Source organism: Rhineura floridana, chromosome 3, assembly GCF_030035675.1.
Source record: "Rhineura floridana isolate rRhiFlo1 chromosome 3, rRhiFlo1.hap2, whole genome shotgun sequence".
Lineage (NCBI taxonomy): Eukaryota > Metazoa > Chordata > Lepidosauria > Squamata > Rhineuridae > Rhineura > Rhineura floridana.
In genome coordinates, this window is record NC_084482.1 from 68,817,122 (window position 1) to 68,844,901 (window position 27,780).

A 27,780-nucleotide genomic window follows, 5' to 3' on the forward strand; every position below is an offset into this window, starting at 1 on the left:
TGAATAATTTGATTTTAAAAAATCAGTAGTAAAAGAGTCCATTGGTGGATGCAAAATAACTTACACACACACACTGCACTTTATAATATTGCTTCAGTGTTTGAATGCTGATTGTGTTAGTAGTTACAAGATATTAAAAGCAATATTTTGCTGTACACATTACTTTTATGTACTGTGGAACATAGAAATTTGGCCGGGTAGATTTGAGCTTGCTATCCTGTCCCCATAACATGGAAAGGAAACCACAGATTTTTATTATTAGTCATCTTTGATTCAATCTGCTAGTACACACAGTGCTTCAGAAGCATTACCTTACCTATCCTCCCTACACCTCTCCAACCCAAGCTATTTGGACCACCCAGAACAAATGTTTCTCTTTTTTTCAGTTAAAAAGGACACACATCATTTTCTGCCAGATATTTCTCATCTCTATCCTTAGTCTCATCAAAAGGCTGTTTTACAGCATATGGGGGATCCCCCTAGAGAATAAAAGTTTCTTAAACTATCCTGAAATATGACTTCTTTATAGATTGCTGTATATTTCCTACCACTGCAAGGACAAACAAAAAATCTTTATCTGTATTAGAGCTACTGACCTTGGGCTACAATCTGAAATATATGGAACAACACTCATATACTCCTGAAGCCATTCTTTAATAGCTCTCTTCCTCTATTTCTCCTTTTTGTTAAACGTATTTTTTATGGCAAGCAAAGGGCTCTCTTGAGTCAAAGAGGGCAAAGGCATCCAAAAAGATAAAAAAGAAAGTCAGATAACACTCCAGAGGTAGTTTGCAAATATGATTCAAGGAAAGGAAAGGTTAGGCAGAAAATGAGTAATTTTTGTTTAGGCCTCATCAGTTCCCAACTAACTTAGTTCCCAACTAACTTTATGGATTACAACCACATTTTAGAAGGTCAAAAGTTCAGCATGTCTTTGCCACACAGAATTACCTTTTTTCAAATGTTCCGTTTTCATATAAAGAAATGATCCTCTGACTAACCCTGTGCTTGGGGTGGAGATGGGTGCAAATCTATTTTCAGAGTGTTTTAGAATGATACTGAAAGTGAATTTTATGGGGCCAGAATTAACATCAGTTACTCAGATAGTCTAAAAAAGAAAAGAAAATCCACTGAATATGTCAATGGCTAAAGAGAAACCATAAATAATGGAGATGGATTTTTTCCGAGGTCACCGTTTGGCATTCTGGAAACTTTCAGATATGACAAAAATCAGTGCTAAATTTATTACCACTTGTGTGATTAGTCTTATATGTTGCTCAGTCTCCTCAAGGTGAAAGGTCAAAAGTCACAACATTCCCCTCTGCAACAGGATACCACACCCAGCATTCTACGGTATCACTGGAAAGGAAGCCAAGTGCAAACTGGGATAGAATCTTGTGCTTCCAGTACCCACAGGGAAATAAAGTGATGACACTATGAGTTATGGATTACATGACAAAGGTATAAATGCACTTCTCTCTGCATTTATGTATAAACAAGCTCCTGGAATGGTTGAAGGTTTATAGAAAATAAAAGTAGGTGGCTGAGAATAAGTAAATATTCTCTTTTCATGCAGAATTCTCTCAAAAAGAACACTGAAAATATGCAGGAAACTGCACACTCCTAAAGCAGGGTTAGGGGATCTGAAATCCTCCAGATGTTGTTTGACTTTCTGATCATTTGGCCATGCTGGGAATGATAGGGTATGGAGCACAGGCTCTCCATCACTGGCCTAAAAGAAATGCTTCCTGAAGGTTACTACTGGGATCCCTGCTTGTTCCACAAGTCAACAAACAGCAAACAGGCCCCTATCTCAACTAAGCCACCAGCAGAGCATAATAAAACCTGGTCTAGTATTGTTTAGGAACATGCAGCACAAGTGATGCATCCTTGTCCCTAATTTGATGAATGGCATGATCGTGTCAGCAGGGTATTCTATGCTCAGCACTTCGCTGCTGACCCAAACCAGGAAAATCCCATCAGGGCATTCTTTTTCCCTGCCCCTCCTGTCTCAACCTTGTCAGGTAATTGTTTACGGAAAGATAAATGTACACAATAATCTGGGGCAAAGAGAGCTGATGTATGGGGTGTTAATGAATGAAATAATCAGCTGGGTAATAACCAATACGTGTCTGTTTGTCAGGCAGGATCCAGTAGGACATTAGCATTCTGCAGCTCCCCTGCCCTTATCTCCTGGGCCCCATGTCTGACAACCACCCTGGGTTAGCCCATGAATAAAATACGGATTGATACTCAGACATAATTAAACTGCCAATGTGGATGTACCTAAATGAACTTGATATCTTAATGACATGAGATAGCAGGCAAGTAATGAAGGCCATAAGAGAGGGACGTGTATAATGAACACAGACACCAGGCTGTCATGGGAGGAGTCATCCTTAAGGAAACCCTTCTCACAATAGCTGCTCTTCCAGCACCTTCTTGTTATCTGAGCAACTCTTGTCTGTTGCTTCACCATTTACAGACTAGGAGTCTGTCCTGATATTAGGGTTGTTGAGTTTGGGAAGGCAAATCTCTAGGGGAGATTTACTCTCGCATTCTGACTAAGATAGTATCATCCATTGCTTTGGGCATTGGGGCCTGGACTTCTCACACAACCTTTTTATCATTCAATAAATGCACTGTTGTTACTCAGTTTCCCAGCTCTTACTGTGCAACACTTTGCCACAGTGGATGCTTCCAGACAGTCACCATGTTTGGGTGAGATTCAATCATATATCGGGAAATTCAGGAGGCACATTTAAAGCTGATTTGGCACTCTTGCACAACAAACCCTTTCCCACCTCTTCCCCCCAAACTGGACTTTTTGCAATAAGGAAAGTGACAGGAAAATGCACTGGAATGCTTGATACAATGTCATCTAACCTCCCTACTAACAAAGCAGAATGACTGCTCAGTAAACAGCCATTGTTATCTAACCGCCACAAACTTTGTGCAAACAAATCAAGGTTAATACTCAATAAGCAGGTTGCCTGGGACCAGTAACACTTTTCACACAAGAAGCTTCCAGACTGATTGCTTAATTCAGCATTCATGCTGATATCTTTGTGTGGAGGGTATACAACATTAACAGCATTTGGTTGTTACCTCACACTTTCCAGAGCAATTTCCCATCATTTATCTTATGTAGTAAGTCAGGGATTGGACAATCTCATGAGCAAGTGCAGGGAAACAATCACATTTTGTGGAAATAAACAGCCATTGCTGAAGTCCCCTCATACTGATGTATGTGTGTATGCTGAACTTGTAGTGGGACACTGGAATTGTCCTTGCCCATCCAGGCCTGGCTCACCTCCACCTGGGGATGAGCGACAAATTTGATTCAGTTTGCATTTCAAGCTGAAGCGTTCAAATCCACACTTTCTGAAACAATACAAGAACCGAAACACAGCCGTCCTTCATGTGACAATCATATGATGTATCTGTAATGTCACATAATTGACACCTAATAAAGTCGGCCCACAGGGCGGGAGCAAATAAGGTTCCCACCTCTGGTCTAACGAGTTAGTGTGTGGGGTTTAGACCTGGCTAAGTCTCCCCCCACATTCCCCCTCCACTTTAGAGCTGGCTAAAAGAGGGCTTTCTGCCTCCTCTTTTAGACCAGCCTGTCAGAAATGTTCCTTCATGGCTTGCCTGAGCTGCTCTCCGCTGCCTCCTGCCTCCTTCACTGCTGCGATGTAGTTTGCAGTGCCCCCTGTCCATTGGGCTGTGAAGTCCAGCATTCAGGGCTTACATTTTTATTTATATAGATAAAAATACAGTAATACCTCTGTTAACAAATCTTCCAGGAATGAAGCTCCTTTTTACAAAGGCTTTTTAAAGGTGAAACTGACAAGTTTTACTTTGCCCTGGAGAAACTGCTTTCAAGCCTTTGCTCTAAGGTGAAACTGACCAGCCTATGTCTTTGCTTTGCTATCAATAAATTGATACACCTGTGCCATTCCTTTACTAGCGTGAAACTGACAAGCATGTGTGTTTGCTTTGGATTGAAGAGATCTCCTGCTTTCTCACAAGGCTGGAGAGGAATCTGAGAGGATTCAGAGGGAGAGAAGGAGGGGAGGGGGAAGAAGGGGGAGTGAGTGGGTGGGTGCTGGGTAGACACCCTTTAAAGCCCTTGTTGAAGCTGCACCCACCATCTATGAGCAGGCATAGGAACCAATTCCTATTCTTTCCATGTTATTCCTACTTCTGGTACCAAACTTTCTGTTAAAGAAGTAATGCCTAGGAATGCATCTACTGAGCTAACTGTGGCATTACTGTACACAGGGAAAAATACACTGACATTATAGAAACAAGAAAACCACAAAACAGTAAAACCACAAAGTAACAGAAGTATTTAGTTTGTTTTTCAGTTAATGAGATTTATCCCCTTTTTCTTGGGACCTTAATAGGGATAACCTTAACAGGATTTACCCCTCCTCATATTCTTTAAGATACACCACCTCACTTAGAATACTGCAAGTGTTTTTTTTAAAAAAAAAATACATGTGAGATTATTTGTGTTTCTTTACGGCAGCAGCAGCATTACTCTGTGAAACTTCTGTGGTACCTTACTGCATTATACTACTCCAGGAATCCTCAGCTCATCTTATTTATAGACTGTAGCAAAAGTATCAAACAGCAGCAAGACTTCCCTTCCTCATCAGTGGGTGCATCTCCATCTCATGAAGCTGATAATAAAGCTTTATTATTAACTGTAACATTATTGTTATGTTAATATGGTAAAATCAAAATCAGTAAAAGGTGGCTTCTACTGATGAATCTTTGGGGCAGGGGCAGAGACAATCCTGACATTTATTATTAAGCCTCAAGGCCAACAAAATGCCTTTTGTAAATGATGAAGTTGCACCTCCATTTCGGTCATTTATCAGAAAAAGGCAATACTGGCCACATATATTGGTGTAAAGAGAAAACAAATGCTTTGATATAATCATGTCAGACACATTAAGAAACAAAGTACCTTTAAAATAATTACAAAAATTTACCTTCATTTTCAAATGTCAATTATCAAGACAACTGGGAAATATCCAGAATTGTTGAGAAATAAATTGCTTTTCAGGCATTATTTGCACATATTACTTTATTTAATGGACTTAAAAATATTATCTTCCACATGCAATGTCATTTGATAAAAGATTTCAGGCACACAAAATGAACCAGATATCCCAGTATCCCATTAAATAATAATCTTGATGCCTTTATTCTGTGAACTGGTTCACAGTTGGACCAGGGATATAGGATAAGCTCATGGTAGGGGGTGAGAGCAAGTTTTGGGCTCATATTCTGTCTCTCTCATTGCATATAACTTCTAAAATGAACTGCAGTCCATGTGTGCAAATGCCTGTGTATGCAAATGACTTATGTGTATGACCCTTGTCTCTTGGTAACTGATGAATTCCATGCTTGGGGCCCACTCACATAGACATTTTCATGTGTAAGCTGACAAGAAGCACACTTAGCCTAGGTGGGATTTGAAAAATAAAAAACCATAATATTATTAATAACAACGTGTTAAGTCTTCTTGTCACCATGTAGATAAAACGATTCCTGGCTCCTCTTCTCTATGTATCTTAAATCATGCTGGGCTCCTTGCCATCAGCCTCTCTCTTCCTATCAGTGCATGAATCTAGATACCATCAGGCCCAGTGTTCTTCCTTTCCCCAAAGGAGGGACATAAGAGCAGACTGCTTTTCTGACTGCTCTATGCTTTTGTTCAATCAGAAAGCAGCCACTGAAACTAAGAGGCTTACTTACCATCTTGGGGTCTATTTAGCTAAGCCGCACTAACTTATTTAGGGCAATGCATCTACAAATAGGGTAGGATTTACTCACCCCCAGCAGGTGTGCACTATTTCAACAGAACAATCTAATGAACAATTAGGCACCCAGCAGTGATAATTCTGTGCAGAACCAGAGAGCACTCTCATACGGATAGGATGCAACTTCCTGTGTTTAGTCCACATCCTGTCTTATTTATTATTGGAGACACTTATATATACCACTTAATCATTAGCATTTCTAAGTGGTGTACATAAAAATAAACCCTACAGAAAATAAAAAAACAAGACAATAAAAATGATCATAAACCATTTTGTTTGCTTTTTCCCGTTGTTCAGTAATAGTTCAGTAAAACTACAGAAAACGCCTTTCTTTTCCCAAGGCCTCCATAGCTACTCAGTTGAGCATCTCAAGCAAGACCTGTGCTCCTTTTCAATCACTTGTCTACCAAACTCATTCATGATCTTTGCTATCTATGTTTGGTTTTGCTATTTCTCTGTCCAAGGCTCTCTGTGAAAGGCTGTCTCTCGTCTCCATCCATTTCATTCTCCCTTTAAGTATATGGAATAGCACTGATCTCTTACTATGTGTTGACCTGTAATCGTTTACAAGTGCTGCAGAGGTACTAGGCAGGTGAGCAGGGAGCTAGCAGCAAGCCGAGGCGGAAGGAAGCTCAGGGCTGGCCCAACAACATTTCATTGCCTTAGACAAAGGGAGAGATACCCTTCCCACACACACCTTACACATACAGAAACCAACTAGACTGGCACCTGATATGAACAGCATCTACCACCACACCCAAGGGAGGGAGGCTAGCTTAGGGGACACAGGGAAAGTCCTCTAGCATGTACAGCTCTGTCCTCCAAGACCTTGCCATGATTCCCTTCCGCCCAGTATTTGCTGCCTGAGATGGCTGCCTGACTTGAACGGTAGGGCCTAGGTAAGCTAATAGCTAGGCTTTGTTGTCCCTGGCTGCGGCCCTTCATCTCAGAGAGCTCTCCTCAAATGTTCAGTAGGTCCTGTTAGTTATTAATAATTATTAGTCACATTTTTGTATTCAAGTGCTTCAACATGAGTTACACTGTAAAAAGAAAATAACAAAGACATTAAAGTCAGATAAAAATAGCAACAAACATAAACTAAAATACGCATCTGACAATATATTTAAAAAGAACAAGTCCTATCCACCCTACATAAACTATGAGCACAACAAAGGCCACTGACTTATCTAATTATCCTTCCAATTCAAAACTTTAAGCTTGGGTAAATAAGAATACTTGTGCCTGGCACCTAAACATAGACAGAAATGGTGCCAGGTGTGCTTCCCTAGGGAGAGCATTCTACAAATGGGGAGCTGCCACTGAAAAGGCCTGTTCTTATGTCACCACCCTCTGCCCCTCCCTCAGAGAAAGTATGCAAAGAAGGGTCTCAGAATGAATGCAGGGTCCAGGTTGGTTCATGTGGAAAGAGTAGCAATCCTGCCCCTCCCCCAATGAACAAAACTATGCTGACTGGGGATGTGGTCAGAGGCCAGGGAGTGGAAGGGGGGATCTTTAACTTTGACTGTCAGGTCTAGCTTTTAATCACAGTGAATTATTTTCCCAGGATACTCCAATTACAGTGATTGGGGAAGTAGTTAAAAACTATTGTTTTTCCCATAGCTCTATGCTTTTCCCTATACTAGTCTATTGTATCTCCAAAAATCCATGGGGTATGTGGAACTGAAGCCCACCCACCCCACCAATGATCCCTGAGATAGCAGGACTCTGTGTGTGTGTGTGTGTGAGAGAGAGAGAGAGAGAGAGAGAGAGACAGACAGACAGACAGACAGACAGACATTTTCCCCACCCCAGTCTTCCCAGGGGATCCATGCTTTTTATCCACCTTCAACCCCTATGATTCCTATTGTACGCACCCCAAAATGGTAGTTTGCCCTTGTATTAGAACTACTGTAGTTATCATGCTGAGGTTTGGAAGGCTTTGTCCCCTTAGAAAGGATGTTTGTGCCTAGAAGTTGTATCCAATTCTGGAAAAAATAAAAAGTTGGTCATTTCCTTTTTTTTTAAAAAAAATCAAAATGTAAATGTGCCCTACATGAAAACTCCTAGATATACAATTTGGCAGGCTTAATTCATTTTGGAGGCACTGCTATGACTGCAAATTTCATCCACTTCTGTGAAGAGGGGGCGAACAAGATTATAGATTTTTTAAATTCTCCATTATAGTGAATGGAGAAAAAACAGACTCTTGTTTTTAACAGATCTAATTTGGTTCTGAGTCGAATAAGAAAAACACCAACCAACTCCAAAACAGATCAGGATGTTTCTTCTCAAACCTACAGATACAAGTTGGACCTTGTGGCTGATGCACACCCTTGATAGATACATCTAAATCAAGTTGATATCCCAGAGACCTGGCCACATGTTACCCTGAAACTATCAACATATGGCTTGAATGTGACATATAGTACCCTTCTTATGGTCCAACACCCCAGCTGTAAAGTAGTGTAGTTGTCTATTTTTGACATGCTTTGAATGTGACTACCCCTACTCCTTAGATTGCAGCCATCAGCACAGAGGCTGGGAAAAGTTCTCCACCCCTGCTGCACTTTTCTATTAATGTCCATGTGCAACTTTACTCTATATCTCTGCTTCAGAGAGGCTAATGGAAGTATTTGCATGCTGTACTGCTCAGGAGGTAATTGGCAGTTACTGCTCTAATGGTTCCAGTTTTAGTTGCAAATGAGCAACATACAGTAAGTATCGGTCTTATTAAAGCAATAATAATGAGAAATTAAAGCCTGCACCACAGGGGTGAAGAATTTGCTCAGTTTGGAAAGATAGAGTCATGGCAAGGCTGATATTTGACAGCAAAGTGTCCCTGGCTCCTGCTGATATCTGTGTAATATATTTAAATGAAAAAGTTCAGAGTGTGTGTAACTAACCAGCTCAATATGGATCAGCTTTCTATGTAATGAGTGGATTGCCTGGGTAACCCAGAAATAGCCATAAAACCAGCAAGGAGAATCCACATGGATGCACAAGCATTCTCCCTTCAGAATGGAGAAGGAAAGCATTTAGTGCAACACTTAAAAAGCTAACCTTATCTATTTTTGGTTATGGGTTTTCTTGGGGGAGGGGCAAGGTGTTTCATTCCCAATACCTTGAGGGAACATCACTGACGTTAACGGTGCACAATGCACTAAGAAATGGAATGTGAAGGTGGGTTACAAAAACAGCAATTGCGTGGGCCAGAAAAGGGAAATTGGCACACTAATCTAAACAAAACAGATGAAAGTCTCAAGACAGACATTGTTTATTCAAGCAATTATCTATGAGGAATAAGAGAGAACACAGAACGGTAACGCCAACTATAGGTAGCCTCAAATAAAAAAAAGGTAAATCTCTTTTCCACAGGTATGAAACAAGCTGGCTGAGGGTTGTCAGGGGCTGGAAATCTCAGCAACTGTGTTCTAAAACAGCATAACAGAAAAGCTATTATGAGGCATCATCTTGACGAAGAGATAACCACCCCTAGGCTTCACCTAAAGATGCTTCAATAATGGGCACCAATATTTAGGCACTATGCTTGCACAAAGGCCTTGATGGCTGGTGGTGACTAGCTAGCAGACACCAAATTTGCTTGGATAAAGGCATACAGTTTGGCATTGTAATGCAGCCAGCAAAGGAAACAGAAATTTGCGTTTCTGCAGCTGGCTATGGATATTCAAAGGTGTACAGTTTACTTTTGGGAGAACTGATGCTCCTTTGAAGACAAACCCCATCTCCCTGGAAGCTTGCCTGGTTCCTCATGCTCAGCTTGTATATTTGTAAATAAACAGATATTACTAAAAAAAAAGGTCTTGTCTCTACTATACTCTCATTACAAGGAAAACTTTGAAGGCTGTCCCTTGTGTTAGAAGAGCAGCATATCTGCTGGTCATGCTCAAAGGTAATCCAATACCAGGAAAGGATCCTTAGATAGATTAAGACCATTACAGGGCATGCAATCCCCTTGAATCCACTTACAGTTTTGTTGTGTTACTTACAGATACTGAATAATCCAAGTTCATGACATGAATTAATAGGCCTTTTGTTAAAAGCAGCCAAATTTCAGCTAGCTACATGATGGAAAGGCCACCCAGCTACTACCTATTAAGCGGTAGTTTGGCAAACCATGAGAATTGTTTACAATGGACAAATGGCTCTATGCAAATTAGAGCCACTTGGCAGCCTAATTTTAAGGGATGACTTCTAGATAAATGGTTTCCATTTCTGGTATATGTTGTCTGGAAAAGGGGGATGTGTAAAAGGCCTGCTTGATTCAGTCCTATGTTTATACATATTATGATGTTCACACTGCAGAACTTTTCAAATACATAAATCAAGATGCTGGAGAAAGTGATATACTGTTGAGCCCCAGCTCTCCCTCAAAGGGCAGGGAGTTGCAGGCTCCTCAACTGCCTGAAGGCGCGGAAGATCCAGCTGTTGTTGTGTCTACTTCAGACCTTGAGGAAGAGTGCGATTTAGTCACCCTGCCAATTCCCACGGATGGCCCAGCCCCCCTTGGGGACAACTCTCAGCCTTCAAGCACCCCCACGGAGTTGTTAGGGGAGGATTCTGAGAGAGCAGTAACTCCTCCTTCACCAAGCCGTGAATTAGCAGTAACTCCCCCTTTGACCCGCAGTAACTTAGAGACGCCTGACGCTTTCCAGCCCTCTACTTCCTTGTCTGTTGATAAGGACCCTGTTTCGTCAGATGAGCCCGTGGAGGCTCGCCCCCCCCCTTACTGCGCTTCCGACGGCGGGAAAAGCATACTGGGCAGAGGTGCGAAGGAGTGAGAGATTGCGCTCCAAAACTTTTCCTATTTAAGTCTGCTGCGTTTGAGGGGGGGCGTTGAGTCAACTTTACTTTTACATAGCAGAGCATGACTAGAGAATAGTTAGAGATTTCTAGTGAGTTATTGTAGGGTTTTCTATGAAGCGCACTTCTTTTGATGTTTCTGTTGCTTTAATAAAATGAGATTTAATTGCACCCGTGTCTCAGTTTCGTGGTTCCGACTCTGGACAGGACATATACATTTGCAGTATTTTGGCTGTTACACTTTCAGTGAATTTGATCTCTAGATTATTGAAACAGAAAATGTAAGGGAAAATTTGCAGTGGCTTTTCAAACATGACTGTAAAATGTATTAGTTAATGTGTTGCTATTTTATAATGGATTTTTTCCAAAAAAAGTGATTTTTTTTAAAAGGTTGCTTTCCCCCTCCCATCCCACCCCCAATGAAACATCTTGAATTTCAGGGAAGACAAGAACAGGAAAAACAAAAGAAATCAAGCATTAGGTCAGAATTCCACTATTTGGAGGTTGATTGGTTGGTTGCATATACAGTTGGGATAAACAAGGTCAGATTTGCATGAATTCAGCTGAATCTCAATTAACATGTCAGAAAACAAAGTGAAAGGATGTCCAGTGTCGATGTCTATGCAGTCAGAGTTTGTGGAAGTGCCTTCAATGCTGTATCATGGAACAGAGATCTCCTGTCCAATTAAAGACACTGAATATTAGCAGTGCCAGTAACCTCTGCCCTCTTTCCCAAAACATATGGGAAGGCAGAAGAATGATGAAGCCCTTCACATGGTACACTAAATGGTATACTCACCACCTCTTCTTCAAAGTATAAATGACCCAACTTGAATGCCTTCCCCTTTAGGATCCCATGCTCTTGGAGAGAACTATGCTATATGAAGGGATGGGCAAATCAGTTGTTCGGTTTCTCTGGGCAGTATTCAACTCCATTTTTGCACTAGAACAAGGATTAGCACTAGCACAAGGGGATTTTCCCTCTTCTCACCCTATGTGTGGCTCACACCTTCCTGGAGTCTGCTCTGGAGAGTTGCAGGAATCCCCAGAGCAGATTTAGGGTACGCACGGTGGAGGAGAGGGGAAGACTGTTCCGTTGCGCAAGGGGAAATCCTTGCACTGATGGAACAATCTGCTTAGTGCTTCATTGTCTACAAGCCTCACAATTTTGCATTTTTCCAGTCTTAACTTCAGTTTTCCACATTTCACATCAGTTTGGTTTTTTAAAAAAGGCCTTATGAATATTCATTAACATTTTAGTATGAATTTTTCCTAATGTACATATTTTTGCATGCAATTTTGCCAAATATACACCTTTTTCCAATTTCCCCAAACATAATGTATTTTTGTGTGTTATTTTCCCCAATATATACATTTTTATCCACATTTTACACTGTGCAATTTTGTACACATTACTGAAGAGAACTAGAGGACTGCACTGCAAAATACAGAGAACTGCAAATTTCAAAGGATGCCTGCATTTCAGTCCACATTTAATTTCAGGAAGGGCAAAGTAAGTTTACTTTTAAATGCACACTGAGCAGAATTTCTCTCCCATCCCTAGGGGAGGTGTGGACGTTTTTTCCCCCCTAGCTTTTAGAGCTGGTGGATAGAGAGAGGACTTCATTGTGACCTCTGAATTAGAAGCATGGAATAATACATAAATAACTGGAACTGACTGGTTAGCAATGTGAAATTTAGCTCTCCTCTCCCCACATTTAGGCCCTCATTTCCCTCTCTTCACAGCTGCCAGGTTACACACTGGTGAAATGACACTGTAGAAGCCACAAATGGAAGAATTCTCGTTCTTAAAATGATTGCATTAATGTCTGATTGGCTCTCTGGGCCACAATTTCCACCCTCCAATCCTTCCTTTCCAATCTGCTTCCTTCCTGCCAAAAAAATGTCCAGCTGCTGCCGTCTCTAGGTCCTATGGGAGGTTTTGCCCCAGGTCCTGTTTTCTCCTTGACTCTTCCTTTTCTTTAATTCCAGTACCCAGCACTGGATCTTCTTGACCTCCCCGCCCGGCTCTTTTCACCACCCTATCTCTCCACTCAACTCTCTAGCTCTCACACGTCCCCTTGCCATACAGTACCTCCTGGCCTTAAGTTTTATGATGTTCCCCTCATACCACAGCTCCTCTTTAATGCCTTATTTCAATCCCCTCTCTCAGCTGCCCTTTCCCTCAGGCTTCCTTCTCCTCAGCCTACCCCTCCCTCTGGATCTTATTATTTCAGTACTCTCTTCACCCACCTTGTCCTCCACCACCACTCCAAGCTTTACCATCACGGATAACCTCTTCCCAGTTTTCAGCCATCAGTTCAGTCAATCAATGCCAGATGCTTCACCACCACAGATACAGAGCACAACAGGGATGGGATCCATTGGCTTGTGCCTGTTTGAAAGTATTCCATCAACCTAATAGTCTGGTATCAATTTGAGTTCGTTATTTGTCCAATAGCCACTGCTTTTACCAATCTGTTTTTTTCCCCTCTGGCAAAAAAGGTTGATATTGATATTGATATTTTGAAAGGAAATATCAATATTTTGAAAGGAAACATTGATAAAAATTATTGTTCTTAATATCGATATTTTAGAGACTGTTTTTTTTTAATCCATTTTCAAAAATAGCCATGGAAAATTGCTACATAAAAATCTGATCTGCAATGACAGAGAATAAATGAGTTAATGGAAAATTGTGTACCAAATCCAAACTGGGTGGAATCCTAGCGCTTCCCTAGAACACAACATAGATAATATGTAGCATTTATATAACGCTTTTCCTAATTGCTTCAGATACGTTTACTCAATAATCCTTACAACAATCTTCTAAGGCAGGTCAGTGTTTTTCTCCCCATACTACAGATGTGAAGCTGAGGCTAAGAGAGGGAGAGAGAATATCCTGCTTATGGTTACCCATAGTATTCACGTCTGAGCTGGGATTGAGAGGGCAAGCTTTAGACATGGTGGGTAAAATTAAATAAACATGCAGTCCATTTAATGTGCTGTGGCTCATATAAAATCCATTTTTCCTAACCCACAGATGATTGTCAAGACCAAGAAGCCTACGACTGTGTCTGAGCAAATGTGTTCAAAGAACACACTAAAGTAGCAGATGGAGACTGCAATTCCCTCCCACCATTTCTTTAGATTCTTTTCTAAAATTATCTGCACATCCAAGATTAGAACCATGTTTACTTTCAACACTAATTAGCATTCCACACTGATTTGCCTCCTGTGTAGAATACACCGTTTTTGTAAGGCAATTCAAAGACAAGGCAGCTTCAGGATCAGCTTTTTTATTGGAATATCACACTGAAGATTCTTACAGACGGGGGCTTAATTTGCTAACAGGTCATTGAAATATTGCAAATGGATCATTAGCAACAGGCTGTTGTTTTACTGATCAGATTTTCTCTGGAAAGAGTAAGTCTGGATTGAATGAGGAAAAATATGAACTACCATTTTGATGCCAAACCTGTATGCATGAGGAACACCGATCCTGCAACAAACACCTGTCTGGAAGCACTCTGACTAGTTTTTGTGATTCATAGTGTTTCTCCTATTTAAGCTTTGTTGTTTTAACAGCAACACTGTAATGGGCACGAATCCCTTTTATTGGGCCAGAATGGCAATTGTATTTGAACTGAATCATCATCAGCAGCAGCATCCTTATCTTGATACTTCTCAACATTTTAATTTCAGGTGTAAAATTTAGGTGTGATTTTGATACGTGTGTATGTGGAGGGAATATATCCATATATCCATGTTTTGAGGTTTGTGACTGTTATCTCCCTACGCACACCCCTCCTCCCAACCCAAAAAGATCTGGTGCTGATGATGCTATTTTCACATTTTAGCAGGGGATCTTCTTGTGCTTATTCAGCACAACATTCTGCATTTCATTGTGCTGTGGAGGTTTTACTGTCACAGCAAAACAGGGAGCATTGTTGTGGTTGGCAAGGCAAGATTCTCCTCCCTGCCTCGAAGCACCTTTTAAAGGGCATGAAAATGTTAAACAAAAAAACTCAACCCCCAGTTTGGCTCATTTCTAGTTTCAATACTCTTTAAATACATAAAGGAAATCAAACCATTACAAATCTGTTGTTGTTGTAGATGATGATGATGATGTGTATTAGATTTATTAGTGCTTGTTACCAAAGGTCTCCAAGTGACTTACAAAATTGTTAAAAATCAAAATAAATCTACCATAAATAACAAAGCAACAACCACCCCCATGCAGCCACAGAAAGCTTTGGTGGCACACTAATACAAACAAAATCATCTTGGTCTATCAAATACCTGGGAAAAAGTTACATCTTTACCTGCCATTGAAAACATGGCAATGAAGGCACCAGGCAGACCTCACTGCAGAGATGGGGCACCACAACTGAAAAGGCCCTCTCCCTTGTCACCACCCTCAGAACCTCCCAAAGAAGAGGGACCTGGAGAAGGGCCTCAGAATAAGATCTAAGGATCCAGGTAGAATCATACTGGAAGAGGCATTTCAGAAGATATTGGGGTCCTGAGACATAAAGAACTTTATAGGTGAAAACCAGCACTTTGAATTGGGCTTGGAAGTGTACAGGGAGCCAGTGCAATTGCAACAGAATTGGTGTTACATGATTTGTTCATCGTGGGCCCGTCAACAATTGGGCAGCTGCATTCTGCACGAACTGAAGCTTCTGAACTATTTTCAAAGGCAGCCCCATGCAAAGCGAATTGCAATAGTCCAGCCTTGAGGTTACCAGAGCATATATTACTTATCCCTGTCCAGACAGGGTCGCAACTGATCCACCAGCCTAAGCTGATGGAAGGCACTCCATGTCATGGAGACCACCTGTGCCTTAAGTGACAGCAATGGATCCAGGAGAAACCACAAACCAGCTCTTTCAGAAGTAGTGTGACCCCATCTACAGCAGGTCACATGCCACTCAGACAGTCAGAGGAACTGCCCACCAACAGCTTCTCAGTCTTGTCTGGATTAAGCTTCAGTCTATGGGCCCTCATCCAGTTCATTATCGCAGCCAAACACTGATTCAATACATCTATTGCCTCACTTGCAGAAAATGAAAATGAAAAATAGAGCTGTGTATCATAAGCATACTGATAATAATACACTCCAGAACTCTGGATAGCCCCACTCAGCCGTTTCAGGTACATGTTAAAAAACATAGGGAACAGAACTGCCCTGCAGGACTCCATACTGGAGAACCTACAGAGCCAAACAATGTCCCCAAGAACCACCTTCTGGAGCCAACCATCCAAGTAGGAATGGAATCACTGCGATGTGGTGTCCCCAACACCCAACTCAGTCGCCCCAGAAGGATACCAAGGTCAATGGTATCTAAAGCCACTGAAAGATCAAGGAGGATCAACAGAATCACACTCCCCTGTCTCCCTCCCCACACAGGTCATCATATAGGGTGACCAAAGTTTCCATGCCAAACCCAGGCATGAATCCCGATGGAAATGGATCTAGAAAATCTGTCTTCTCCAAGAGTAACTGGATCTGATTGGCAACCATGCTCTCAGGAACCTTGCCCAGAAAGGCCACTGCTCTAAAATTATTAGGATCTTCTAGGACCAGGGCAGGCTTCTCCAGGAGTGGTCTTGCTACCATCTCCTTCAGGCAGATCTGGTTGTGGTTCAGGTATTTCTTCAGTCTACATATTTGTTTAAGTTCAGTAACTAACTATAAAAAAGGTTCAGCAACACGTTCTAACACTTTGAACCTGTTCAGATATATTCCATGCACATGAATATTATAAACTCTTAGACTTGTAAACTTGTGGCATTGAGCAAGTGTTTGGTTTAAATGACCTCCAAGGTCACTTCCATATCTAAAATTCTACTGTAAAGAGATACAATTCACTAATAGGCAAAAAAAACCCTTGCAGTTTAAAAATGTACCCATAGCCAACAGATATTTCTAACAAACTTTAAAAACCAGGAAATTGGGCAGCTATAGTGAATGCACCAGGGGAGCAGGAGACCTGACCTCCTCTCTGAGATACTGTACTATCCTACAAATATGTCAAAATGCAAACACAATTTGGGTTGGTCTTTCACAGTCCAATCCACTTCCTGTGTAGCTTGGAATAATTTGATAACGTGCTTCTGAGCATATGGTGAGTGGTAAATTTCTCTGCTTTTTAATCTGGGATGTAAGAAATGGGAACCTGTGCAATGTTATTGAGAATAGATTTATCATTTGCATACTTATTGAGTTCACTGGGATTTACTCCCCTGCAATCATGCTTTGTTGTTGTTGTTATATGCCTTCAAGTCGATTACAACTTATGGAGACCCTATGAATCTTTTGGATATATTCATAGGGTTTTCATGGTAAGAGGTATTCAGAGGTGGTTTACCATTGTCTTCCTCTCAGCCTATGGCACCTAGTATTCCCAGGGTGTCTTCCATCCAAGTATTAACCAAGCTTGACCCTGCTTAGCTTCCGAGATCAGACAAGATCAAGCATGTTAAGGGTAGTATGGCCATAGGCCACAATCATGCTTAGGATAGGTGAAACTGACCACGGGGGAGGAGGGAGAAGGAAGAGGAGGAGGAGAGCAGGTTTGATCATTTGCATGCTTATCGAGTTCAGTGGGATTTACTTAGGATAGATGAAATTGACCACGAAGGAGGGAGGGAACGCTGGAGTGAGCAGGGGAGGAGGATGAGCAGGAGGGGAGAGGACAGGGGAAGGAAGATAGGAGAAGGAAGGGAACGAGGATGAGAGGTGAAGGAATGGGGAGGGAGGAGCAAGTGGGAGGGGATAGGAGGGAGGGAGGGGGGAAGGGAGATTTGATCATTTGCATGCTTTTTAAATTCAGTGGGATTTACTCCTGCACAATCATGCTTAGGATAGGTGAAAATTACCTGGGGGTGGGGCAGGGAGGGGGGAAGGGGAGAGAAGGGGAGAGATAGGGAGGAATGTGGAGGGGAGAGGGAGGGGAAGGAGATTGGGTGGGTGGGCACTGGGCAGAGGGGAAGCCCCTTTCCTTTCCCAAAGGAAAACATTGTGAACAGTATCATTCTTTTTCAGGGTTTCCCCCACCTTTTTATTCTACAGTAGTCTCCCACCCAAATTTAAACCAAAGCTATTCCTGGCCACATCCATACCTGACCTTTATTCTACTTTAGACTGTCATGGCTTCCCCCAAAGGATCTTGGGTAGCTTGTGAAGGTTGCTGAGAGTTGCTATTCCCATTACAGGGCTACAATCCTCAGAAGAGGGGCTGACTGTTAAACCACTCTGGCCGCTGGAGCTCTGTCAGGGGAATAGGAGTCCCTAACAACTCTCAGCATCCTGCATGTACCACACTTCCCAGAATTATTTGGGAGAAGCCATGACTGTTTAAAGTGGAATAAATGTCTGGCGTGGGTGTGACCACCTGATTAGGCAAGCCAAAATGCTGTGAATCTGGCTTTTAGAACATCGACAGTTGGTTCTTACTGAGCATGCCTGCGTTATCATGGACACCAATGTTAAATTTCTTAAATTAATTAAAGATCAGCCATGCATTTTTTAAATGGGGCAAGGTCAGTAATAGGATTACAGGTCCTCTGTGAATATGGCTGATTTTTAATTAATTTCAACAAATTATAGACCACTGACAGAAAAAAAAAATCCAACTGGGGTCTAGAGTTTTTTCCTCTTGTTTTAGATTTTGAACTCTCGATTCTGACTGTTTTGTGTATCACCATGAAACTTAGAGGGTTGTTAAGCAAATGTTTATGAGTTCAGGACTATGTTCTGAAATGAGCTTATGGGAAACTGCAGAATGGCATGGGGGTATTTTCAATTTAACACTGCGGAATGTGAAAAACCCATGCTGGCTGTTGTATACAGCCACTCTTGTGGCTGTATAATAATAAAAAACATTAATTTCAAAATAATTATCTGGGATCCACAAGGTTTGTCAGGGAACGTCTCAGCACATACAGGAGCTTTTGAGACCCCCCCCCACTATTCCCACAGTCCCTTTTAATTCAAACACTAAGCCCCAAAGTCAGAAGACTCTCTGGAGCGGCATCTGATGCAGCATGAGGATCTGAAGTCAGAAGATAAAAAATTTGGAAGCCATACCACAGGGGTGTGCAACCTGTGCCCCTTGAGCCGCAAGTGGCCCTTGGCCTAATTTCATGTGGATGGCAAGAAGGGAACAAAACAAAGGGAAGGGGGGCTGAAAGAGAAAGGAGCAAAGAGAGAGAAGAGGCGGAAGGAAGTTCATCCACTTACCCTTGGATGCGACCTTGATCACTTTTTACTCCAGTCACAATGGTATGGACCCCCCCCCCCAGACAGAGACACATACCCCACTACCTCCATAGGGATATGTAGCCAACAACATAAAAAGGTTGCCCACTCCTGCCCTACTGCATGCGCAAAATTATTTGGTTCCATGCACTGGAAGTGTATATTGGATTGCAGCCTTAGTCCATTAAGGCCAGCTGAGTGCATTCAGTTAGACACAGTCACCAAGTCCAGTGGCCCAAGAGGACTCAGGAGGAGGGAATGAAAGAAATCTGATCCGATTCCACACATTACAGCCCCTCCATGCCTCCTGTCATCTCTCTTACATGCTGGGATTAAATGGCTCTATAAAAATGACCAGTTGTGAAAGGCAGATTCAAAAGATTGGGAAACACAATCCTGATGTGAGACCTTTAAGGGACTCAAAGCTCTCTGTCTTTTGACTTCTACTTCCTCCACCACCCCCTTCCCCACAACTCCCTGATGGCTAAGATCTTGGATTTATGGGCTGGAAGTTTAAACATTTTGCACTGATGGAAAAATACTAGGGGGGGAAATTCAATGAGCCAAATGCGTACAAAAAAGGCCTATACTTAGCACACTACTTCCAAGCATTCTCCTTATGTTTATAGTTACTTCTTCTTAAAAAAAAAAAATCAAACAATTTCAGTTTATTAAAGTAAGAGGGAGATTAAGGAATAGATAATCATGAAACTCGAGAGATATGCAACGGACTGGGGCTGATTTTATTTATTAAATTTCTATCCTGCTCTTCCTCCAAAATAATCCAGAATATCTGAAAGGCATGTGATTGGGGAAGGCTAATCTATTCCGACATTCAGGGCCAGTTCACAAAGCCAAAATGATGTGATGTGCACACAGAATGAAAGAAAAAAACCATTGAATTATTGTTTCACCTCCAGGATAACTCCTGCCAATTTTATCAGGCATTTTAACACTGCTGAAAGTGGGTTAAGAACATAAGAGTGTGATTGTGGGGAAGCAATTGCATAACAATGCTACTGTGTGTGAGCTCATCCACCTTCTCACAACTCCACGTGAACTGGCCTTTAAGTTCCATTGAAGTTCCATGGTTGCAGAGGGAAAATTAAGGCTGTGTACCCACCATGCATTTAAAGCACATTTAAAGCATATTGCTTCCCCCAAAGAATCCTGGGAACTTCAGTTTACCCCACACAGAACTGCGATTCCCAGTACCCTTAACAAACTACGGTTCCCAGGATTCTCTGAGGGAAGCCATGTATTTTAAATGTCCTTTAAACGTATGGTGTGTACACAGCCTAATACATGGCAAATCCAGCTGAACGTTCAGAAAATGGGTTAAGAGAGGTGTTAAGCACATGCACAATTACTAGTGGCTCAGGGAGATAAATTTAGCCCTTATTTCCTGTTGTTCTTCACCCTTACCTTCTACTCCACCCTCTTCCTTACACCTTTGTCTGGAGCTCAGGACTAGGTGCTGCTTGTTTTATACCTCCTATCGAGGGAAGGAGCAGGTACCTGGGGCTGAGAAGACAGCATGTAGGCAAGGGCAGGCAGGAAATGGAGGGGAATAGCTTAGTGCAGGAGTGGGAAAACTTTTTCAGCCCAAGGACCACATTCTGTCATGGCCAACCTTCTGGGGACCACAAGCCAGTGGTGGGTGGGGGCCAGATGCCAAAGTGGGTGCAGCAGCAGCTGCGACTCTTACTTTGTGCCGTAGACCACACAAGAGTCAGAAGTTTCTGCATATACCCTCATACACACATCATAAAAACATAAGAAGAGCCTGGTGGATCAGGCTGGTGGCTCATCTAAGTCCAGCATGCTGTTCTCACAGTGGCTAACCAGATGCCCACGGAAAGCCTGCAAACAGGACCTGAGCTCAACAGCAGTCTCCTCCCACCCCACATTTTCCAGCAACTGGTATTCAGAAGCATACTGCCTCTGACTGAGGAGTCAGAGCATAGCCATCATGACTAGTAGCCCTTGATAGCTTTATCCTCCATGAATCTGTCTAATCCTCTTTTAAAGCCATCCGAGTTGGCCATCATTGCCTCCTCTGGTACCAAGTTCCATAACTTTTAAGTATGGAAGAAGTACTTTTTCCCCATCTTGAATCTTCAAGCATTCAGTGTCCCGCCCCTACGACATCACTAGCGTCCCACCCCTGAAATCTCAGGGTTTGGGCTGCTTCTGACCTGGCAACCCTAGGGATTCTGACAAAGCCATCTAATACCATCATTAAAAAAATAGACTACATTTCATGCAATAATTGTAGCCACAGATATAAAACCTTTTCTAAGGCCACCATCCTTCTCCCCTACATACCTGTATTCAAAATCAGAGACATTATATGTATCGCTATATGTAGAAAACAAAAACACACTGTGTCATCAGAGAATTAGTATTCACAGAAAAACTTTGCAGGCATCTGGGAAAGCTGCTGTCTTCCCCCTGCTTCAAGAGCGGTGGCAGGTTAAAACTGTTAAAATTAGGCCCAAAAGCTTTCACTTTCAACACCAGCAGGAAACCATCTGCTAGTGATCTTGCTGCCATGCACAGACATTCCAGAGCTGATTATTGTTATTATTTTACACTTCCACAGAGACCATTTCCCAATTTCCCCTTAGGCTGTATGGGGGAACATGTGTGTATGTGTGTGCACACTTAAATATATATAACTATCTAGGACTAAAGGCACTTGAATGTCAGCATTGCACAGATGGGCAAGTGAGAACTAGGAATGTCCACTCATAGGAGTCGGGAACTGGACATTCAGTTGTCAGCCTGTTAATAGCTCCTAATCATTCACAGTTAGGATACCATGAACAGATGACTACAGAAAGCACATAGAAAAAGACTTGGAATCTCCACACATCACCTTGGCGAAGGGATGCAACACACACACACCCTGCTTTGTCCCAGAACCTGCACTACAACTAGGGTTCCCAGGTTCAGGGCCTGAGACTGATCCTGTATCTTTAGGAGAAGAGAAAGTCAGCCAGGCCCGGCCTCCAAGAGGTCTTTTGTGTCTTTCAAAGTTGTGCAGGGGGGAGGGAGAATTCCACCTTGTGGTTTTTCCCATTACAGTGTTGCAAGACCACCTGTACTTGGCTGACTTTCTCTTCTCCTAAAGATACAGGATCAGTCTCAAGCCCTGAGTCTGGCAACCCTAACTACAACAGTTCATGCTCAGGCTGCTTTCATAAGCAGCACTGCAAGCATAAAATGAAAACGCAAGGGCCCTTGAACAGTACAAGCGTATTAACTTGGTGTTGCACTGAGAGACAAGTGATCCCGTCCAGTTCATTCAACAAAGTCGCTCAGAGTTGCTCTGGCAAATGGCAATGGCTGTGTCTGACTAGGGGCATTCAAGCCCATCAGACTCAATTCAATGCTTGCACCATGTATTTAGGTCAGAGTGTGAGACGCTTTCCCAGCTTTGGCCCCTTGAGTTGCTTCGCAGCAAACTGCTTAAGTCTTCCAGCTATTTTTTTTTTGTTCAGAATACATGAGCATGCGTGACCCACGGAGTGCCTCAGCATCCAGACCTGTCGGACTCCCCCAAGCCCAACTGTTCTACTAACAGACTCTGAATGCTACACAATCCTCCATCCTTATCTAATGCATTTGGCTGCACATCAGGTTGTTAGTATGGTATGTTGGGGGGGGGGAGAACCACATTAGTAAAACCTTGCAAAAAAATGGGCATGCAAGACATAGCCCATTAGAAACCATCAAAACCCAACTGGGAATGGGGGTGAAAAAGAGAAGGCAGGTTTAGTTACTAAAAGAGAGTTTCAGGCTCTTGAAAGCTCAAGACATCAGCATGCAGATTCTATAAATCAGGAAATCCTAGAATCCTTTTTGCAGTTAGTCACCAGAGGAACCATTTAAAAACATACACACAGAGAGAGATGTGTTCTCAAACATCACTCTGGAGGCTCTGCAGGGAGGCTGGTATCATCCCAAAGCCCTAACTAGTCAAAGCTAATCTCAGGGACTGCTGAGATCCTCCTATACAGGTTTGAACAATTAACCCTGAAGCTGGCTGTATGTTGCAGGACTAGCCAATAATGGTGCCCTCCAGGTGTTAGTGGACTCCAACTCACATCATCCCTAATCATTGGCCTTACTGGCTGGGGCTGACGGGAGCTACAGCTACTGGTCAGCACCATGTTGGAACTGCACTGCTCCTTTTGCTTACTAGAACTATGGAGAATCTCAGTGGGACTCCACTGCGTTTCCATCACATGTTCCAAATAAACAGCCAATACAATGTGGCATAAGTAACCCAGAACAAGGAAACGGCATATCCTCTCATGCTGCAACTAGTACTTGCCCTGCTGTGTTAGCAGACTTCTGTGCCTATCTTCTGCCCAGTCTCCTCATCCTAGCACATATACTGTGCCACAGAAAGGCTATATCCTTTCTCAATTTAAATGTAAACTATACAAATTTTGAGTCTAAACACATGGCTGATCTGGCTACAGCAGACAGTATGGATGGATAGATCAGCCCTAGTCCATCCCATTTCATTTTTGCTGGAACTCAATCATAGGTCCGTCCTGTCCGATTTTGTACAGATGTTTTGAAAGAATGTATGAAAAATTCACATTGTACTCATTTTCCCCAACTGCATATTTTTAATATACTTCCCCACAAAATACACATTTTATATGCATTTTAACCATAAAATACATTTTTGTTCATACTTTTTGTGCCCTAAAAATGCATTGCAAAACCCGATCAAGTGTTGCATGCTGATTTGCAACCAAGTTTGGGACTGGTGAACTGGGTTGGTCTTCTGCAATAAGAACAAATTAATCTTCCATCCCAAGCAGACAATAAGGTACAGGGCTCAACAGGATTTATGCCTGAGTAAACTGGCATAGGATTGCCCTGTAAATTGTTAATGGTGTCAGTGATGGAACTCATGTAGATTATTATATAGGACAGTATTCTACTAACCTGTTCTGTCAGCGCAAGGATCACTACTAGTGCAACAGGATTCCCCCCCTTCCTCTCCCTGCATCCTCTCCAAATCTGCTCCAGAGGGTTGGGGAAACCCCTAGAACAGATTTACAGGGCACACAGGGAGAAAAGTTCCATGGTGCAAACAAATCCTTGCACTGATGAAACTATGTATTTAGCACTAGAATGAATACCTTTATTATTATTTTATTATTTATTGTTTTATTATGATACCTTGATTTTATTCATCTACATGTACCAACATAGCTACTTACAACAATAATACAAAAAATTTCAGTTACAGTTCCAGCATTTGGTATTCAGAGGCACACTGCTTCCAACAGGGGAGCCAGCTTATTCTTGTCATATACCCTTTCTGAGGACAGAGTTGATGGATGGAGAGAAACAAAATTAACACAGCAGCAGCTTGGATCTCACAGCTAAACCATGGAGCTAACTGTAATCAAGATGCCTACAACCAACAAAATGGCACACAGAACTAGGAAAATTAATGTGCATTGAAGAATTTAAGCAGAGCGTACTTTTCTTATTTTTCTGTTCTGGCTCAAAGATCTCTTGGCTCTTTCTGGTGTTCTGTTTTCTAGGGCATGAGAACTCACTGATTTTACTCCACAAAACAGTTACTCCTGGCTTTACAAAGCAAATCTCAGATTGTGGAACTGAACAAATTTCACTTTTGAATTCAGTCTAGATGGAAGGCAACCCCACGTCTTGTACGAGCATACTGAGGATTTCTATTACACTAGCAACTTTCCTTGCAGTAAAAGAATCATCCAGATAAATTGGTGCTAGGCAGGCCTCACACATAACTCCAACTACTGAGCTTTGGCGGCGGGGGGGGAATCTCACTAGGAGACATCAGAGGTAAAAACAGGTTCAGCAGTATTAATCTGCAGGGATAGTGTGTGAGTGAGTGGGAGAATATATGCAGTTTTAGTACCACACACTAAGAACCTCATCCTTCTCACATAACCATCCAACTCTAATCTAGCATCTGCATTGCTCCATAATGGTTCTTTAAATCTACAGCCATATATGTACTTAATTTGCCTAATTCCTCACCCCAGCACAGCTTGTACCTCTCACATTCTTGGGGCTTTTCAAATATGACAATTAAAGATAGTTTCCCACCCCAGCTTGTGCAAGAGAGACCCCCTGACATTCTGACTCTGTTTTTGAAAGGATTAAAGGGGGATAATGGGCCTAGGAGAGCAAGGGAGGCATCTAATGACAAGCATCATTGGAGGTCGTCAAGGAATACATTGATGTTCTCCGTGGTCCCAGATTACTTAGTCATCCCTTTTCCCAAAGGTACCACTGTATGAACTGCCACAGTGTGTGTGCATGTGTGTGTGTTGTGGGGGGAGGTCATCCTGTCTGCAGCCTGAATGGGGGGCTGGGTTCATTTTTATGGCATGAGCGAGGAATGCATTCATCATCAATTAAGGGTAATAGCAGCAAATATCAAGACAAAGCTCCTTACTTTCTGTGGGCTCACAGATGGTATTTTGTGTTGTGAATATTTACTTCTAAGTCTCGGCCATCAGAGGTCAGGCAGTCCTACATCACGTCTGGCACAAGACTGGGCTGAGTGACCATGCAGAAAGGAGATTTCCCCACCTGCCAAGTGAATGCTCTTGGAGAAAGCTTCTCTGCGTTTCCAAATTCCTCGCCACCCATACTTGGCATGATACACGGCTATTACTGGCAATCCGGGTTGGGGGGAGAAGTGTGTCTTGGGTATAAATAAATTCTATCTTGCCTTAAAAAACCCCTTTATGTTGCAATGTAATGCACCAATGTGTGTCATGTGAGTGTGGAAAGGGAGGAGCTGGAGATGAGCCTAAATGGAATTATTACAATTGTTCAGGTAGTCCCTGATCCCAGGCTGGCCTGCTCCTCTGGGCTAATGGCAGGAAGAAAAGGGAAACACTTTTAACCACACTAGTTTGCCCAACACTGAAGGCCCAGCTTCACATGCACTTTAGTGTGCCCTTGAGTGCAGCCATTTTATTTCATAAATTGCTAGTATTGGCCTCCAATCCAAATTGTGTGTGTGCGTGTGTGTGCGCATGTGCAGGTGTGAGCAATCCAGACTGGAGCCACAGTGAGGCAAATAGTTAAAGCCCCTCAACTGTCATCCCCCCCCCGGTCCTGATCCAAATTGGTGGCCCCACCAGTTAATGGACGAATAGAATAAAAAAACTTGCACTCAAACTTACAGCTTGACTTTCAGATAAGTATCAGTGCCAATGCAATCTTCATGGTTTCCTAAGCAGCATTGTTGCTGGTTGTGGCTGCCCTGAACTTTAGCCCCAAAGCATCCTTTATGGTAAGGCTCCTGAAGAGGGTACATGTCCCCTTACAGAAAGTGTCTCCTAAACTTCTGAGCTCAGCCCCTCTTTCTAAACTTATTCAACCTTCTGGGGTACCAACAGCTCTGCTGTGAAGCCAGACTCCTCTCTCCATCAACTGTCACCTGACAGCAGGCATTACATCAGAATGCTGTACAGCAGGCATGCGGAACCACTCCATTGATCCAGCTGAGAAATCAGCCAACTTTTTCCTCCTCCTCTCCTTGAACTTTCCTGTCATTAAAAGAACTTGTAACTAAGAACTTATACCTGAGTTTATTTCCTCCTCTGTCTCAATCAATTTTCTTTTATTGTTGTGTCTTTTTCAGCAGGGACTGTCACTTTTTGATGATCTGTAAGCCACTCTGAGATACGAGGTTAAAAATACTATAAACAATTCAGTACCAGCCTCCTGTTCCATGACTAAGTATGCAGACATCTTTGCATCCAGTTGTGTGGATGTAGCTTGGTGCTGCATGCAAGCAGCTATGAGTTAGGTTATAATTCAACACACCAGTTGTAGAGGAGCAGCAGAACTGGTAATCTTTGACACCTCATAAATTCAGATGCAGAGAAGCATCAGTAGAACAAACCACAGCTATTTCCAGATCAGAGCTAGATGATGACGCCTATGGGGCAAAAGTTGCCTTCACAAATTCAATCTGGATCAGTGACATCTGCTCTAGTTGAATATGGTACAGCTTGTCTTACAAGGCTTTTCAAATAAATATTATCCCACGTTGAGGGAGGGAGCAGATCACAATCACAGTCCACACCCCTTTATGCTGACATACCCACTGGCCATGCCACCTGTGGGCACACATTCAGTGCCAGTTTGAAAGAGGGCCTACAGGCATAGAAGCAGGATCCCTGATTGGCCACTGTTAAAAAGCCCTATCCAGTATGTATATACATCTGGTATGCACATGCAAATATGTTGCTGCTGGGGAGTGTGGGCAGCGGGCAAATTCTCACTATCTCCTCATGTGTTAACTGAAAACATAAGATGGTTCATTTGAACCCTCTTCATATTATCTAGCGATGGTTGGAAGGTTCCACCTGTCCCAGGATCCTGTCCACATTGTGTACCCTTCTTCCTCTATGGCCCTTGAGGGGGGAGCTACACCACTGTTTCAGAACTATCACCTTGCAGTCATTATGCCACACAGATTTCTTTACATACCTTTTTTCTCTCCAAGAACTTTGTCAATTACACACAAAAGTGCAAGGCTGAAATGCAATTACTCCTGGGCTAGATCCCAGAACTCTCCCCACTCTGTATCCCACAGAACAATATTAAACAGCAGGCAAAGGGGTGGAGGAGGGAGGTGGAAAATGCTAATGGAAACTTCAGGGTCAGTTTCATGGGGAAAAGAATAGAATTACCTGAACTAGGATACTGGGATCAGTGCCTCTGTTCCTTGAAGAAAACAGGCCAAAGACCTCTTCATGACCTCCACCAGCAAGGCCTTTAGTCTCCAGCCACTAATCTGTAGCCTTTTGC

At 42.5% G+C, this 27,780-nt stretch overlaps 1 protein-coding gene, 1 long non-coding RNA gene and 1 pseudogene across 2 annotated transcripts in view; 1 reads left to right on the top strand and 2 right to left on the bottom strand.

Moving 5' to 3' along the window:
• Window positions 1-4,731, top strand: part of LOC133380024 (uncharacterized) — a 44,306-nt gene extending 39,575 nt beyond the window's left edge. Inside the window, exon 4 of the long non-coding RNA XR_009761335.1 lies at window positions 4,538-4,731. This is a non-coding gene — a long non-coding RNA (uncharacterized LOC133380024). The remainder of the gene's footprint in view (window positions 1-4,537) is intronic.
• Window positions 1-27,780, bottom strand: part of LOC133380023 (heparan sulfate glucosamine 3-O-sulfotransferase 3A1-like) — a 120,132-nt gene that overhangs the window by 62,539 nt on the left and 29,813 nt on the right. The window lies entirely within an intron of this gene.
• On the bottom strand, window positions 17,051-17,169 carry LOC133382568 (5S ribosomal RNA; annotated as a pseudogene).